This window comes from Crinia signifera, unplaced genomic scaffold (genome assembly GCF_055691185.1).
Source record: "Crinia signifera unplaced genomic scaffold, ASM5569118v1 HAP2_SCAFFOLD_784, whole genome shotgun sequence".
NCBI lineage: Eukaryota > Metazoa > Chordata > Amphibia > Anura > Myobatrachidae > Crinia > Crinia signifera.
Genome location: NW_028142691.1, coordinates 20523 through 38003, shown reverse-complemented (window position 1 = coordinate 38003; position 17481 = coordinate 20523). Strand labels below are relative to the sequence as shown.

General features: G+C 47.0%; 8 non-coding genes and 1 pseudogene across 8 annotated transcripts; all 9 read right to left on the bottom strand.

Annotated features, from left to right (window-relative positions):
- Window positions 1-1248: 1248 nt before the first annotated feature.
- On the bottom strand, window positions 1249-1439 carry LOC146056301 (U2 spliceosomal RNA). The gene has a single exon (XR_014469119.1). It is a non-coding gene; the product is annotated as a U2 spliceosomal RNA (small nuclear RNA).
- Window positions 1440-2794: 1355 nt separating this feature from the next.
- LOC146056300 (U2 spliceosomal RNA) lies at window positions 2795-2985 on the bottom strand. Its single transcript, XR_014469118.1, has one exon. It is a non-coding gene; the product is annotated as a U2 spliceosomal RNA (small nuclear RNA).
- Window positions 2986-4340: 1355 nt separating this feature from the next.
- On the bottom strand, window positions 4341-4531 carry LOC146056299 (U2 spliceosomal RNA). Its single transcript, XR_014469117.1, has one exon. It is a non-coding gene; the product is annotated as a U2 spliceosomal RNA (small nuclear RNA).
- Window positions 4532-5886: 1355 nt separating this feature from the next.
- On the bottom strand, window positions 5887-6077 carry LOC146056297 (U2 spliceosomal RNA). The gene has a single exon (XR_014469116.1). It is a non-coding gene; the product is annotated as a U2 spliceosomal RNA (small nuclear RNA).
- Window positions 6078-7432: 1355 nt separating this feature from the next.
- Window positions 7433-7623, bottom strand: LOC146056295 (U2 spliceosomal RNA). The gene has a single exon (XR_014469114.1). It is a non-coding gene; the product is annotated as a U2 spliceosomal RNA (small nuclear RNA).
- A 1355-nt stretch (window positions 7624-8978) lies between these two features.
- LOC146056294 (U2 spliceosomal RNA) lies at window positions 8979-9169 on the bottom strand. Its single transcript, XR_014469113.1, has one exon. It is a non-coding gene; the product is annotated as a U2 spliceosomal RNA (small nuclear RNA).
- A 1355-nt stretch (window positions 9170-10524) lies between these two features.
- LOC146056293 (U2 spliceosomal RNA) lies at window positions 10525-10715 on the bottom strand. The gene has a single exon (XR_014469112.1). It is a non-coding gene; the product is annotated as a U2 spliceosomal RNA (small nuclear RNA).
- A 1355-nt stretch (window positions 10716-12070) lies between these two features.
- Window positions 12071-12261, bottom strand: LOC146056292 (U2 spliceosomal RNA). Its single transcript, XR_014469111.1, has one exon. It is a non-coding gene; the product is annotated as a U2 spliceosomal RNA (small nuclear RNA).
- Window positions 12262-13616: 1355 nt separating this feature from the next.
- On the bottom strand, window positions 13617-13790 carry LOC146056302 (U2 spliceosomal RNA; annotated as a pseudogene).
- Between the last annotated feature and the right edge of the window lie 3691 nt (window positions 13791-17481).

Genomic DNA, 17481 nt, shown 5'->3' with positions numbered 1-17481 from the left:
TTGACGTTGCAGTCTGAAAGATACCAGGCTGTACGGCAGGTATGAATAGGACTTGAAGTGCTGGACAGGGACCGGAGGACGAGTAGCCATCCAACTGATTTTGTGATTAGGTCGTCGGCGGGCGGGCAGGGTGCCTCAGCTGGGTAGGAGGCCAAATTTGCATGTGCTCCGCCCCGTCTGTTGACGTCGCGTCAACAGACACACACCCACTAGGCAGACGACCAACAGGCAAGCAGCAGCAGCCAGCTGTCTCCTCGCTCTTTGCTGCCGCATGCCTGTGTCCCTGACGAACTGCTGCTGAGTAAATCAATCAGCTAGCTGCTGCAGAGGAGAAGGAGGAATCTTGCACAATCAGGTGCAATGACGGCTTTCCTGTTTTGAGCCCATTCAGCAGCAGTAGTAGTAGACAGTCAGATGGACAGGCATTCATGTGGCAGGACCCTTTGTGTGACATCACAATCTGCCCTCTATGACATCACAAGCTGCTCACTCGGAATCCGGCGGAACCTGACAGCCAGACAGTCACTTGGAACAGACAGGCAGACAGGACAGTCATGTGTAGGTGAGCTGGGTGGGCCAATGTTTTCTTTTATTGGCAGTTACCACCCAAATGATGGTCCGAAGAAGGTAAGTGATACTTTTTCTAAATCCCCCTCTCAATGATCATCAATTGTTGGGCTTGGAAAAAAATGGAAGAGGAAAAAAAATTCCCAAAACAAAAGAGAATAAAGAGGAAAAAAAATTCCCAAAACAAAAGAGAGAGAAAAGAGAGCGCAAAAAGAAAAGAAAAAAAATATATAAGAGATCAAGAAAAAAAAAAAAAAACAAGCCATTTCAAATCGAGAGGGAGGGGGTCCAAAAATTCCATTGCTTTGATCCAGTTGATGTTTCCGTGGTAAGATCGTAGGTAAGTCACATAGCGTTTGCATATTTATTGGGAGGTCGCAGCGATTGATAAGTCCTTTAATTTAGGCAGGCTTCCGGTCTTTTGGCTAGGCCGCATATGCTGATATCAAGTGTAGTGTCACGTCAAGTAATTAACTGCCTCGATTCCAGAAAGTACAATTCAAGGAGTCAAGAAATAGTCACAAAATGATACACTGAGGCAGGATTTGAAAGTATTTATGCACAAGGGTTAAACCTTGAAGCAGCAAATGCATGCATTTCTAAATACAAAGGTGCACAAACAATTGATACTCCAAATCAAGTGCCAGGAATGGAAATAGTCTTTTTTTGGATAACAGATTAGGAAGGTGCACCGGTCCTGGAAGTACTGCAATACCAGGTCAATGCGTGGAGTGGACAGAGCAAGCTCTTCTTCCATCTCCCTGTTCTAAAAATCCATTTAATATATGGCCCCCAGATAGGGGGCGTATCAGATATTAAACTGATAAGAACAGATACTACACTTGATCTTAGCCAAAAGGCCGAGAAGCGATAACCCGAATGGGGTCCCAGCAAAGCGCGCAAACCGGAATTCGGCCACCAACACTGGTGGAGAAGAGATCAGCACCACGGACACATCTAACACACACACATCACTTCTTTGACGTTGCAGTCTGAAAGATACCAGGCTGTACGGCAGGTATGAATAGGACTTGAAGTGCTGGACAGGGACCGGAGGACGAGTAGCCATCCAACTGATTTTGTGATTAGGTCGTCGGCGGGCGGGCAGGGTGCCTCAGCTGGGTAGGAGGCCAAATTTGCATGTGCTCCGCCCCGTCTGTTGACGTCGCGTCAACAGACACACACCCACTAGGCAGACGACCAACAGGCAAGCAGCAGCAGCCAGCTGTCTCCTCGCTCTTTGCTGCCGCATGCCTGTGTCCCTGACGAACTGCTGCTGAGTAAATCAATCAGCTAGCTGCTGCAGAGGAGAAGGAGGAATCTTGCACAATCAGGTGCAATGACGGCTTTCCTGTTTTGAGCCCATTCAGCAGCAGTAGTAGTAGACAGTCAGATGGACAGGCATTCATGTGGCAGGACCCTTTGTGTGACATCACAATCTGCCCTCTATGACATCACAAGCTGCTCACTCGGAATCCGGCGGAACCTGACAGCCAGACAGTCACTTGGAACAGACAGGCAGACAGGACAGTCATGTGTAGGTGAGCTGGGTGGGCCAATGTTTTCTTTTATTGGCAGTTACCACCCAAATGATGGTCCGAAGAAGGTAAGTGATACTTTTTCTAAATCCCCCTCTCAATGATCATCAATTGTTGGGCTTGGAAAAAAATGGAAGAGGAAAAAAAATTCCCAAAACAAAAGAGAATAAAGAGGAAAAAAAATTCCCAAAACAAAAGAGAGAGAAAAGAGAGCGCAAAAAGAAAAGAAAAAAAATATATAAGAGATCAAGAAAAAAAAAAAAAAACAAGCCATTTCAAATCGAGAGGGAGGGGGTCCAAAAATTCCATTGCTTTGATCCAGTTGATGTTTCCGTGGTAAGATCGTAGGTAAGTCACATAGCGTTTGCATATTTATTGGGAGGTCGCAGCGATTGATAAGTCCTTTAATTTAGGCAGGCTTCCGGTCTTTTGGCTAGGCCGCATATGCTGATATCAAGTGTAGTGTCACGTCAAGTAATTAACTGCCTCGATTCCAGAAAGTACAATTCAAGGAGTCAAGAAATAGTCACAAAATGATACACTGAGGCAGGATTTGAAAGTATTTATGCACAAGGGTTAAACCTTGAAGCAGCAAATGCATGCATTTCTAAATACAAAGGTGCACAAACAATTGATACTCCAAATCAAGTGCCAGGAATGGAAATAGTCTTTTTTTGGATAACAGATTAGGAAGGTGCACCGGTCCTGGAAGTACTGCAATACCAGGTCAATGCGTGGAGTGGACAGAGCAAGCTCTTCTTCCATCTCCCTGTTCTAAAAATCCATTTAATATATGGCCCCCAGATAGGGGGCGTATCAGATATTAAACTGATAAGAACAGATACTACACTTGATCTTAGCCAAAAGGCCGAGAAGCGATAACCCGAATGGGGTCCCAGCAAAGCGCGCAAACCGGAATTCGGCCACCAACACTGGTGGAGAAGAGATCAGCACCACGGACACATCTAACACACACACATCACTTCTTTGACGTTGCAGTCTGAAAGATACCAGGCTGTACGGCAGGTATGAATAGGACTTGAAGTGCTGGACAGGGACCGGAGGACGAGTAGCCATCCAACTGATTTTGTGATTAGGTCGTCGGCGGGCGGGCAGGGTGCCTCAGCTGGGTAGGAGGCCAAATTTGCATGTGCTCCGCCCCGTCTGTTGACGTCGCGTCAACAGACACACACCCACTAGGCAGACGACCAACAGGCAAGCAGCAGCAGCCAGCTGTCTCCTCGCTCTTTGCTGCCGCATGCCTGTGTCCCTGACGAACTGCTGCTGAGTAAATCAATCAGCTAGCTGCTGCAGAGGAGAAGGAGGAATCTTGCACAATCAGGTGCAATGACGGCTTTCCTGTTTTGAGCCCATTCAGCAGCAGTAGTAGTAGACAGTCAGATGGACAGGCATTCATGTGGCAGGACCCTTTGTGTGACATCACAATCTGCCCTCTATGACATCACAAGCTGCTCACTCGGAATCCGGCGGAACCTGACAGCCAGACAGTCACTTGGAACAGACAGGCAGACAGGACAGTCATGTGTAGGTGAGCTGGGTGGGCCAATGTTTTCTTTTATTGGCAGTTACCACCCAAATGATGGTCCGAAGAAGGTAAGTGATACTTTTTCTAAATCCCCCTCTCAATGATCATCAATTGTTGGGCTTGGAAAAAAATGGAAGAGGAAAAAAAATTCCCAAAACAAAAGAGAATAAAGAGGAAAAAAAATTCCCAAAACAAAAGAGAGAGAAAAGAGAGCGCAAAAAGAAAAGAAAAAAAATATATAAGAGATCAAGAAAAAAAAAAAAAAACAAGCCATTTCAAATCGAGAGGGAGGGGGTCCAAAAATTCCATTGCTTTGATCCAGTTGATGTTTCCGTGGTAAGATCGTAGGTAAGTCACATAGCGTTTGCATATTTATTGGGAGGTCGCAGCGATTGATAAGTCCTTTAATTTAGGCAGGCTTCCGGTCTTTTGGCTAGGCCGCATATGCTGATATCAAGTGTAGTGTCACGTCAAGTAATTAACTGCCTCGATTCCAGAAAGTACAATTCAAGGAGTCAAGAAATAGTCACAAAATGATACACTGAGGCAGGATTTGAAAGTATTTATGCACAAGGGTTAAACCTTGAAGCAGCAAATGCATGCATTTCTAAATACAAAGGTGCACAAACAATTGATACTCCAAATCAAGTGCCAGGAATGGAAATAGTCTTTTTTTGGATAACAGATTAGGAAGGTGCACCGGTCCTGGAAGTACTGCAATACCAGGTCAATGCGTGGAGTGGACAGAGCAAGCTCTTCTTCCATCTCCCTGTTCTAAAAATCCATTTAATATATGGCCCCCAGATAGGGGGCGTATCAGATATTAAACTGATAAGAACAGATACTACACTTGATCTTAGCCAAAAGGCCGAGAAGCGATAACCCGAATGGGGTCCCAGCAAAGCGCGCAAACCGGAATTCGGCCACCAACACTGGTGGAGAAGAGATCAGCACCACGGACACATCTAACACACACACATCACTTCTTTGACGTTGCAGTCTGAAAGATACCAGGCTGTACGGCAGGTATGAATAGGACTTGAAGTGCTGGACAGGGACCGGAGGACGAGTAGCCATCCAACTGATTTTGTGATTAGGTCGTCGGCGGGCGGGCAGGGTGCCTCAGCTGGGTAGGAGGCCAAATTTGCATGTGCTCCGCCCCGTCTGTTGACGTCGCGTCAACAGACACACACCCACTAGGCAGACGACCAACAGGCAAGCAGCAGCAGCCAGCTGTCTCCTCGCTCTTTGCTGCCGCATGCCTGTGTCCCTGACGAACTGCTGCTGAGTAAATCAATCAGCTAGCTGCTGCAGAGGAGAAGGAGGAATCTTGCACAATCAGGTGCAATGACGGCTTTCCTGTTTTGAGCCCATTCAGCAGCAGTAGTAGTAGACAGTCAGATGGACAGGCATTCATGTGGCAGGACCCTTTGTGTGACATCACAATCTGCCCTCTATGACATCACAAGCTGCTCACTCGGAATCCGGCGGAACCTGACAGCCAGACAGTCACTTGGAACAGACAGGCAGACAGGACAGTCATGTGTAGGTGAGCTGGGTGGGCCAATGTTTTCTTTTATTGGCAGTTACCACCCAAATGATGGTCCGAAGAAGGTAAGTGATACTTTTTCTAAATCCCCCTCTCAATGATCATCAATTGTTGGGCTTGGAAAAAAATGGAAGAGGAAAAAAAATTCCCAAAACAAAAGAGAATAAAGAGGAAAAAAAATTCCCAAAACAAAAGAGAGAGAAAAGAGAGCGCAAAAAGAAAAGAAAAAAAATATATAAGAGATCAAGAAAAAAAAAAAAAAACAAGCCATTTCAAATCGAGAGGGAGGGGGTCCAAAAATTCCATTGCTTTGATCCAGTTGATGTTTCCGTGGTAAGATCGTAGGTAAGTCACATAGCGTTTGCATATTTATTGGGAGGTCGCAGCGATTGATAAGTCCTTTAATTTAGGCAGGCTTCCGGTCTTTTGGCTAGGCCGCATATGCTGATATCAAGTGTAGTGTCACGTCAAGTAATTAACTGCCTCGATTCCAGAAAGTACAATTCAAGGAGTCAAGAAATAGTCACAAAATGATACACTGAGGCAGGATTTGAAAGTATTTATGCACAAGGGTTAAACCTTGAAGCAGCAAATGCATGCATTTCTAAATACAAAGGTGCACAAACAATTGATACTCCAAATCAAGTGCCAGGAATGGAAATAGTCTTTTTTTGGATAACAGATTAGGAAGGTGCACCGGTCCTGGAAGTACTGCAATACCAGGTCAATGCGTGGAGTGGACAGAGCAAGCTCTTCTTCCATCTCCCTGTTCTAAAAATCCATTTAATATATGGCCCCCAGATAGGGGGCGTATCAGATATTAAACTGATAAGAACAGATACTACACTTGATCTTAGCCAAAAGGCCGAGAAGCGATAACCCGAATGGGGTCCCAGCAAAGCGCGCAAACCGGAATTCGGCCACCAACACTGGTGGAGAAGAGATCAGCACCACGGACACATCTAACACACACACATCACTTCTTTGACGTTGCAGTCTGAAAGATACCAGGCTGTACGGCAGGTATGAATAGGACTTGAAGTGCTGGACAGGGACCGGAGGACGAGTAGCCATCCAACTGATTTTGTGATTAGGTCGTCGGCGGGCGGGCAGGGTGCCTCAGCTGGGTAGGAGGCCAAATTTGCATGTGCTCCGCCCCGTCTGTTGACGTCGCGTCAACAGACACACACCCACTAGGCAGACGACCAACAGGCAAGCAGCAGCAGCCAGCTGTCTCCTCGCTCTTTGCTGCCGCATGCCTGTGTCCCTGACGAACTGCTGCTGAGTAAATCAATCAGCTAGCTGCTGCAGAGGAGAAGGAGGAATCTTGCACAATCAGGTGCAATGACGGCTTTCCTGTTTTGAGCCCATTCAGCAGCAGTAGTAGTAGACAGTCAGATGGACAGGCATTCATGTGGCAGGACCCTTTGTGTGACATCACAATCTGCCCTCTATGACATCACAAGCTGCTCACTCGGAATCCGGCGGAACCTGACAGCCAGACAGTCACTTGGAACAGACAGGCAGACAGGACAGTCATGTGTAGGTGAGCTGGGTGGGCCAATGTTTTCTTTTATTGGCAGTTACCACCCAAATGATGGTCCGAAGAAGGTAAGTGATACTTTTTCTAAATCCCCCTCTCAATGATCATCAATTGTTGGGCTTGGAAAAAAATGGAAGAGGAAAAAAAATTCCCAAAACAAAAGAGAATAAAGAGGAAAAAAAATTCCCAAAACAAAAGAGAGAGAAAAGAGAGCGCAAAAAGAAAAGAAAAAAAATATATAAGAGATCAAGAAAAAAAAAAAAAAACAAGCCATTTCAAATCGAGAGGGAGGGGGTCCAAAAATTCCATTGCTTTGATCCAGTTGATGTTTCCGTGGTAAGATCGTAGGTAAGTCACATAGCGTTTGCATATTTATTGGGAGGTCGCAGCGATTGATAAGTCCTTTAATTTAGGCAGGCTTCCGGTCTTTTGGCTAGGCCGCATATGCTGATATCAAGTGTAGTGTCACGTCAAGTAATTAACTGCCTCGATTCCAGAAAGTACAATTCAAGGAGTCAAGAAATAGTCACAAAATGATACACTGAGGCAGGATTTGAAAGTATTTATGCACAAGGGTTAAACCTTGAAGCAGCAAATGCATGCATTTCTAAATACAAAGGTGCACAAACAATTGATACTCCAAATCAAGTGCCAGGAATGGAAATAGTCTTTTTTTGGATAACAGATTAGGAAGGTGCACCGGTCCTGGAAGTACTGCAATACCAGGTCAATGCGTGGAGTGGACAGAGCAAGCTCTTCTTCCATCTCCCTGTTCTAAAAATCCATTTAATATATGGCCCCCAGATAGGGGGCGTATCAGATATTAAACTGATAAGAACAGATACTACACTTGATCTTAGCCAAAAGGCCGAGAAGCGATAACCCGAATGGGGTCCCAGCAAAGCGCGCAAACCGGAATTCGGCCACCAACACTGGTGGAGAAGAGATCAGCACCACGGACACATCTAACACACACACATCACTTCTTTGACGTTGCAGTCTGAAAGATACCAGGCTGTACGGCAGGTATGAATAGGACTTGAAGTGCTGGACAGGGACCGGAGGACGAGTAGCCATCCAACTGATTTTGTGATTAGGTCGTCGGCGGGCGGGCAGGGTGCCTCAGCTGGGTAGGAGGCCAAATTTGCATGTGCTCCGCCCCGTCTGTTGACGTCGCGTCAACAGACACACACCCACTAGGCAGACGACCAACAGGCAAGCAGCAGCAGCCAGCTGTCTCCTCGCTCTTTGCTGCCGCATGCCTGTGTCCCTGACGAACTGCTGCTGAGTAAATCAATCAGCTAGCTGCTGCAGAGGAGAAGGAGGAATCTTGCACAATCAGGTGCAATGACGGCTTTCCTGTTTTGAGCCCATTCAGCAGCAGTAGTAGTAGACAGTCAGATGGACAGGCATTCATGTGGCAGGACCCTTTGTGTGACATCACAATCTGCCCTCTATGACATCACAAGCTGCTCACTCGGAATCCGGCGGAACCTGACAGCCAGACAGTCACTTGGAACAGACAGGCAGACAGGACAGTCATGTGTAGGTGAGCTGGGTGGGCCAATGTTTTCTTTTATTGGCAGTTACCACCCAAATGATGGTCCGAAGAAGGTAAGTGATACTTTTTCTAAATCCCCCTCTCAATGATCATCAATTGTTGGGCTTGGAAAAAAATGGAAGAGGAAAAAAAATTCCCAAAACAAAAGAGAATAAAGAGGAAAAAAAATTCCCAAAACAAAAGAGAGAGAAAAGAGAGCGCAAAAAGAAAAGAAAAAAAATATATAAGAGATCAAGAAAAAAAAAAAAAAACAAGCCATTTCAAATCGAGAGGGAGGGGGTCCAAAAATTCCATTGCTTTGATCCAGTTGATGTTTCCGTGGTAAGATCGTAGGTAAGTCACATAGCGTTTGCATATTTATTGGGAGGTCGCAGCGATTGATAAGTCCTTTAATTTAGGCAGGCTTCCGGTCTTTTGGCTAGGCCGCATATGCTGATATCAAGTGTAGTGTCACGTCAAGTAATTAACTGCCTCGATTCCAGAAAGTACAATTCAAGGAGTCAAGAAATAGTCACAAAATGATACACTGAGGCAGGATTTGAAAGTATTTATGCACAAGGGTTAAACCTTGAAGCAGCAAATGCATGCATTTCTAAATACAAAGGTGCACAAACAATTGATACTCCAAATCAAGTGCCAGGAATGGAAATAGTCTTTTTTTGGATAACAGATTAGGAAGGTGCACCGGTCCTGGAAGTACTGCAATACCAGGTCAATGCGTGGAGTGGACAGAGCAAGCTCTTCTTCCATCTCCCTGTTCTAAAAATCCATTTAATATATGGCCCCCAGATAGGGGGCGTATCAGATATTAAACTGATAAGAACAGATACTACACTTGATCTTAGCCAAAAGGCCGAGAAGCGATAACCCGAATGGGGTCCCAGCAAAGCGCGCAAACCGGAATTCGGCCACCAACACTGGTGGAGAAGAGATCAGCACCACGGACACATCTAACACACACACATCACTTCTTTGACGTTGCAGTCTGAAAGATACCAGGCTGTACGGCAGGTATGAATAGGACTTGAAGTGCTGGACAGGGACCGGAGGACGAGTAGCCATCCAACTGATTTTGTGATTAGGTCGTCGGCGGGCGGGCAGGGTGCCTCAGCTGGGTAGGAGGCCAAATTTGCATGTGCTCCGCCCCGTCTGTTGACGTCGCGTCAACAGACACACACCCACTAGGCAGACGACCAACAGGCAAGCAGCAGCAGCCAGCTGTCTCCTCGCTCTTTGCTGCCGCATGCCTGTGTCCCTGACGAACTGCTGCTGAGTAAATCAATCAGCTAGCTGCTGCAGAGGAGAAGGAGGAATCTTGCACAATCAGGTGCAATGACGGCTTTCCTGTTTTGAGCCCATTCAGCAGCAGTAGTAGTAGACAGTCAGATGGACAGGCATTCATGTGGCAGGACCCTTTGTGTGACATCACAATCTGCCCTCTATGACATCACAAGCTGCTCACTCGGAATCCGGCGGAACCTGACAGCCAGACAGTCACTTGGAACAGACAGGCAGACAGGACAGTCATGTGTAGGTGAGCTGGGTGGGCCAATGTTTTCTTTTATTGGCAGTTACCACCCAAATGATGGTCCGAAGAAGGTAAGTGATACTTTTTCTAAATCCCCCTCTCAATGATCATCAATTGTTGGGCTTGGAAAAAAATGGAAGAGGAAAAAAAATTCCCAAAACAAAAGAGAATAAAGAGGAAAAAAAATTCCCAAAACAAAAGAGAGAGAAAAGAGAGCGCAAAAAGAAAAGAAAAAAAATATATAAGAGATCAAGAAAAAAAAAAAAAAACAAGCCATTTCAAATCGAGAGGGAGGGGGTCCAAAAATTCCATTGCTTTGATCCAGTTGATGTTTCCGTGGTAAGATCGTAGGTAAGTCACATAGCGTTTGCATATTTATTGGGAGGTCGCAGCGATTGATAAGTCCTTTAATTTAGGCAGGCTTCCGGTCTTTTGGCTAGGCCGCATATGCTGATATCAAGTGTAGTGTCACGTCAAGTAATTAACTGCCTCGATTCCAGAAAGTACAATTCAAGGAGTCAAGAAATAGTCACAAAATGATACACTGAGGCAGGATTTGAAAGTATTTATGCACAAGGGTTAAACCTTGAAGCAGCAAATGCATGCATTTCTAAATACAAAGGTGCACAAACAATTGATACTCCAAATCAAGTGCCAGGAATGGAAATAGTCTTTTTTTGGATAACAGATTAGGAAGGTGCACCGGTCCTGGAAGTACTGCAATACCAGGTCAATGCGTGGAGTGGACAGAGCAAGCTCTTCTTCCATCTCCCTGTTCTAAAAATCCATTTAATATATGGCCCCCAGATAGGGGGCGTATCAGATATTAAACTGATAAGAACAGATACTACACTTGATCTTAGCCAAAAGGCCGAGAAGCGATAACCCGAATGGGGTCCCAGCAAAGCGCGCAAACCGGAATTCGGCCACCAACACTGGTGGAGAAGAGATCAGCACCACGGACACATCTAACACACACACATCACTTCTTTGACGTTGCAGTCTGAAAGATACCAGGCTGTACGGCAGGTATGAATAGGACTTGAAGTGCTGGACAGGGACCGGAGGACGAGTAGCCATCCAACTGATTTTGTGATTAGGTCGTCGGCGGGCGGGCAGGGTGCCTCAGCTGGGTAGGAGGCCAAATTTGCATGTGCTCCGCCCCGTCTGTTGACGTCGCGTCAACAGACACACACCCACTAGGCAGACGACCAACAGGCAAGCAGCAGCAGCCAGCTGTCTCCTCGCTCTTTGCTGCCGCATGCCTGTGTCCCTGACGAACTGCTGCTGAGTAAATCAATCAGCTAGCTGCTGCAGAGGAGAAGGAGGAATCTTGCACAATCAGGTGCAATGACGGCTTTCCTGTTTTGAGCCCATTCAGCAGCAGTAGTAGTAGACAGTCAGATGGACAGGCATTCATGTGGCAGGACCCTTTGTGTGACATCACAATCTGCCCTCTATGACATCACAAGCTGCTCACTCGGAATCCGGCGGAACCTGACAGCCAGACAGTCACTTGGAACAGACAGGCAGACAGGACAGTCATGTGTAGGTGAGCTGGGTGGGCCAATGTTTTCTTTTATTGGCAGTTACCACCCAAATGATGGTCCGAAGAAGGTAAGTGATACTTTTTCTAAATCCCCCTCTCAATGATCATCAATTGTTGGGCTTGGAAAAAAATGGAAGAGGAAAAAAAATTCCCAAAACAAAAGAGAATAAAGAGGAAAAAAAATTCCCAAAACAAAAGAGAGAGAAAAGAGAGCGCAAAAAGAAAAGAAAAAAAATATATAAGAGATCAAGAAAAAAAAAAAAAAACAAGCCATTTCAAATCGAGAGGGAGGGGGTCCAAAAATTCCATTGCTTTGATCCAGTTGATGTTTCCGTGGTAAGATCGTAGGTAAGTCACATAGCGTTTGCATATTTATTGGGAGGTCGCAGCGATTGATAAGTCCTTTAATTTAGGCAGGCTTCCGGTCTTTTGGCTAGGCCGCATATGCTGATATCAAGTGTAGTGTCACGTCAAGTAATTAACTGCCTCGATTCCAGAAAGTACAATTCAAGGAGTCAAGAAATAGTCACAAAATGATACACTGAGGCAGGATTTGAAAGTATTTATGCACAAGGGTTAAACCTTGAAGCAGCAAATGCATGCATTTCTAAATACAAAGGTGCACAAACAATTGATACTCCAAATCAAGTGCCAGGAATGGAAATAGTCTTTTTTTGGATAACAGATTAGGAAGGTGCACCGGTCCTGGAAGTACTGCAATACCAGGTCAATGCGTGGAGTGGACAGAGCAAGCTCTTCTTCCATCTCCCTGTTCTAAAAATCCATTTAATATATGGCCCCCAGATAGGGGGCGTATCAGATATTAAACTGATAAGAACAGATACTACACTTGATCTTAGCCAAAAGGCCGAGAAGCGATAACCCGAATGGGGTCCCAGCAAAGCGCGCAAACCGGAATTCGGCCACCAACACTGGTGGAGAAGAGATCAGCACCACGGACACATCTAACACACACACATCACTTCTTTGACGTTGCAGTCTGAAAGATACCAGGCTGTACGGCAGGTATGAATAGGACTTGAAGTGCTGGACAGGGACCGGAGGACGAGTAGCCATCCAACTGATTTTGTGATTAGGTCGTCGGCGGGCGGGCAGGGTGCCTCAGCTGGGTAGGAGGCCAAATTTGCATGTGCTCCGCCCCGTCTGTTGACGTCGCGTCAACAGACACACACCCACTAGGCAGACGACCAACAGGCAAGCAGCAGCAGCCAGCTGTCTCCTCGCTCTTTGCTGCCGCATGCCTGTGTCCCTGACGAACTGCTGCTGAGTAAATCAATCAGCTAGCTGCTGCAGAGGAGAAGGAGGAATCTTGCACAATCAGGTGCAATGACGGCTTTCCTGTTTTGAGCCCATTCAGCAGCAGTAGTAGTAGACAGTCAGATGGACAGGCATTCATGTGGCAGGACCCTTTGTGTGACATCACAATCTGCCCTCTATGACATCACAAGCTGCTCACTCGGAATCCGGCGGAACCTGACAGCCAGACAGTCACTTGGAACAGACAGGCAGACAGGACAGTCATGTGTAGGTGAGCTGGGTGGGCCAATGTTTTCTTTTATTGGCAGTTACCACCCAAATGATGGTCCGAAGAAGGTAAGTGATACTTTTTCTAAATCCCCCTCTCAATGATCATCAATTGTTGGGCTTGGAAAAAAATGGAAGAGGAAAAAAAATTCCCAAAACAAAAGAGAATAAAGAGGAAAAAAAATTCCCAAAACAAAAGAGAGAGAAAAGAGAGCGCAAAAAGAAAAGAAAAAAAATATATAAGAGATCAAGAAAAAAAAAAAAAAACAAGCCATTTCAAATCGAGAGGGAGGGGGTCCAAAAATTCCATTGCTTTGATCCAGTTGATGTTTCCGTGGTAAGATCGTAGGTAAGTCACATAGCGTTTGCATATTTATTGGGAGGTCGCAGCGATTGATAAGTCCTTTAATTTAGGCAGGCTTCCGGTCTTTTGGCTAGGCCGCATATGCTGATATCAAGTGTAGTGTCACGTCAAGTAATTAACTGCCTCGATTCCAGAAAGTACAATTCAAGGAGTCAAGAAATAGTCACAAAATGATACACTGAGGCAGGATTTGAAAGTATTTATGCACAAGGGTTAAACCTTGAAGCAGCAAATGCATGCATTTCTAAATACAAAGGTGCACAAACAATTGATACTCCAAATCAAGTGCCAGGAATGGAAATAGTCTTTTTTTGGATAACAGATTAGGAAGGTGCACCGGTCCTGGAAGTACTGCAATACCAGGTCAATGCGTGGAGTGGACAGAGCAAGCTCTTCTTCCATCTCCCTGTTCTAAAAATCCATTTAATATATGGCCCCCAGATAGGGGGCGTATCAGATATTAAACTGATAAGAACAGATTTTTTGATTGAAAAAGCAGGTCTTTATTGACATAAAGAATGCAAAAAACAGACGATAACAAATATCACACATATACCGTGTCGCAGCACAGCCAAAACACAGTACACATGCAAACAGTATAGTACATATTATAAAATACAGCACAAGATAAACTCACACTATAGACTATACTATGCACTATGCATTCTAACGGTAACATTTACACTACAGTATACAAGACTATGGGTGTGGAGGGTAGGGGGTGAGGGGGGAGGAATCACGTGCCCGAAGCTTTATTGACCAGACAGACACATATAAGGGGAGGGCAATAAATAGAAATACATCAACAAAACAACAGACATTGTGAAGTGAGGGGGAAGGGGCCACGGTCCCAAAGTCTTATAAAACAGTCCAAACAAGGGGAAAGGACCAGAAGAAAAGGGGTTTAGTCCTCTTCCTCCTCAGGGCTATCCCGAATGGAATAGTCTCTGAGCAGGCTGTGAACCAGCCTGCGGCAGTCCTGAACGGACATTCTCTCCCTCCGCAATATGAGACGATTTCTGGCAAACCACAAAGCGTCCTTAACACAGTTTATAAGGCGCCAGGCTTCCTGGGTCGCCCCATATGTGTGGGTACCCGGGAATAGTCCATACAATACCGAAAGGTATGAAAGACAGTTCCTGGGCACGGAGTCCTTGAATTCAGTCTCTAGGGCATCCAACAACAACTGTGCGTAGGTGCAGTCCCAGAAGATGTGCATGGAGGTTTCTTCATGCACAAGGCACCAGGGACAATGTCTATACCTACACAAGTTTCGGGAGTGCATGAATGACCGGTGAGGCAAGCCGCCCTGAATGGCCATCCATGACATGTCTTTATGTCTATTTGTGAGCCTTTTGGAGGCCACATACTCCCAGACAAACTTGGCAGTTGCTGAAGGGAGCCCTGAAATCGGTTCCATGACGTCTTTGGCTCTGATGAGCTTGTGGACATTTTTAGGTTTCCACAAGTCGGGTTTCAATCCCTCCAGTTGGTGCTCCCTCACAAACTTGGACACATCCAGGTAGAACCATGGAGTAGTCCAGTTGTAAGGGATGGAGCTGTCCCACTTGTCCCATTTAAGGGTCCTCCACATAGGTAGGAGGAAGAAGCGGGACATGGAGTTCCCCGCAGAGCCGGCACAATTGTCAATCAAAGTTCTGCGGATACAGTTACATGCAAAGAAGGCTCTCAGCATAGTTGGAATGTCTGGAATGCCTTTGCCACCTTTGAGGGGATCTTTGTACATAACAATCCGCTTGACTCTGTCCATTTTGGAGCCCCAGATGAAGTGGAAAACAGCCCGTGTGATGGCCTTGCAGATCGCCGCCAGAGGTGGCCAGGCCTGGGCGGTGTACTGAAGAACAGGAAGAATCTCATTCCGCAGCACAAGTGTTTTCCCTTCGATGGTAAGGTCTCTGAGACTCCACAATCCCAGTTTCTGACGCATTGTCGCAAGTCTTTCATCCCAGCACTTCAGGGCCGCTCCATCTCCCCCGAACCAGACACCAAGGATCTTGATGAGGTCTGGTTTTACCGTGAATGGGAATGGAGTGGAGGATGACAGGTGCCACTTTCCGAAGAGCATAGCCTCTGACTTCCCAAGGTTGACCCTTGCTCCTGAAGCACGGCCGAAGTTTTCGCAGGTCTGGACGAGTGCCGTCACCGATCTCTGGTCTGCGCAGAACACCGTGACGTCATCCATGTACAGCGAACACTTGGCCTCTGGGTGGTCTGGACCCGGTGCGGTGATCCCTCTGATCTCTTGATTTTGCCTGATGGATACAGCGAAGAGCTCTATAACACAAACAAAAAGAAGAGGTGAAAGAGGGCAGCCTTGTCTGACCCCAGACATAACTGAGAAGGGGTCAGTCTTCCAGCCGTTCACCAACACCGAGCTGTAAATGTCAAGGTACATCAGGTTAACATACGAACAGAATAGCTCACCAAGACCAAATTTACGCAGTACCTTGCCCATCAGCTCATGGGAGACACGGTCAAAGGCCTTTTCCTGATCAAGACTGATCAGGGCCGTGCACACATTACGGTCTTTCACGTAATGGACCGTGTCTCTGAGGAGGGCAAGGCTGTCTGCGATTCTGCGGCCGGGAATGGCGCAGGTTTGGTCTGGGTGAACGATCTGCCCAATGACAGCCTTCAGCCGGTTGGCCAGTACCTTGGCGAGGATTTTGTAGTCCACGTTCAGAAGAGAGATGGGACGCCAGTTTTTCAGGTCACATCTCTCCCCCTTACGCTTATACAAGATCGTGATCATTCCTTCCCTCAGCGAAGGAGGCATTTTGCCCTCCACCACCATCTCCTCGTACAGCTCGAGCAGGTCCGGGCCAATGAGATCCCACAGCGCAACATAGAGCTCTGCTGGGAGACCATCACTGCCCGGAGTCCTGCCCTGCCTAAAGGATTTAGCGGCAGAGAGCACCTCCTCCAACGCCAGGGGAGCGTCCATGGCTGATTTACCTGCAGGATCAATAGAGTTAGTGATACCTGACAGGAACTTATCCGCCTCATCTGTGTCTGTAGTCTTAGGGGAGTAGAGGTCGCTGTAGTAGTCGCGAACGACCTTCATCACGCCCTCCTTCCCCTGTCTGGGGATGCCATTCTCATCACGCAGCTCTGTCAGGGGCGTATGGCCAGAGTGGAGTTTCCTGAAAAAGAAAGAAGAACACGTCTCACCCTTCTCCAGATTCTCCACCTTGGAACGGAAGACGATGCGTCTGGACTCCTCCTCAAAGTGCCTTTTCAGGCTCTTTTTGGTCTCGTCCAGGTCGTCCTTCACGTCCCAGCCGCACCGCTGGAGGTCCACCAGGGACTGGAGCTCACGCTGCAGTTTTCTGAGGTTCCTTTTACGGTCGCATGCCTGGATACGCCCTTTAGCCTGAAAGAAACTGCGGATGTTAGATTTGGCATATTCCCACCAATCAGACATACAGTCAAAGTAACATTTGTCATTCTTCCATGTGATGTAGGCATCCTTAAGCTCAGCCAGTACTTCCTCCCTTTCCAGTAAGGCACAGTTCAACTTCCAGGAGCCTGGGCCAGATGGAAAACCATGGCCCAGAATTCCTTGGAAGTGAATGGCCCTGTGGTCAGAGAAGAAGCAGGGAACCATAGAATGCCTAACCTGCTGCACTGCCCGGGATGTGAACACAAAGTCAATGCGGGAACGCACGGAGCCATCGGGGCGGCTCCACGTGAAATTCACGGAGCCAGCCCCCATGGAGCCCACAGCGTCCCGCAGTGATGCTTCGGCCACCATTTCCCTGAGCAGATTGGACGTGATGTCCAGCTTCGCAGAGTTGCAGGTGCTTCGACCATCCCCTTCAATCGGGCAGTTGAAGTCCCCGGCCATCACTACAGCCCTGGTGGTGGCGAGCTGGGTCCGCAGGGTCTGGAATAATTCCAAACGCTCATTCTTAAAGGGTGAAGCATACACGCAGATTAGCCTGATAGGCTCACCTGCCCAGGACCCATCTACGACGAGTAATCTGCCGCAGACAAACTCCTGAACAGAATCTAACGTGAAGAGGCTGCCCCTAATAAGAATGGCTACCCCTGCAGACTTACACTCACCTCCACCGGACCAGTAGGAAGGACCATGGGACCACTGCCGGGCCAGGTGCCTGTAGGACCTGGAGAAAGGGAGAGAGCATTCCTGCAACATATACACATCAC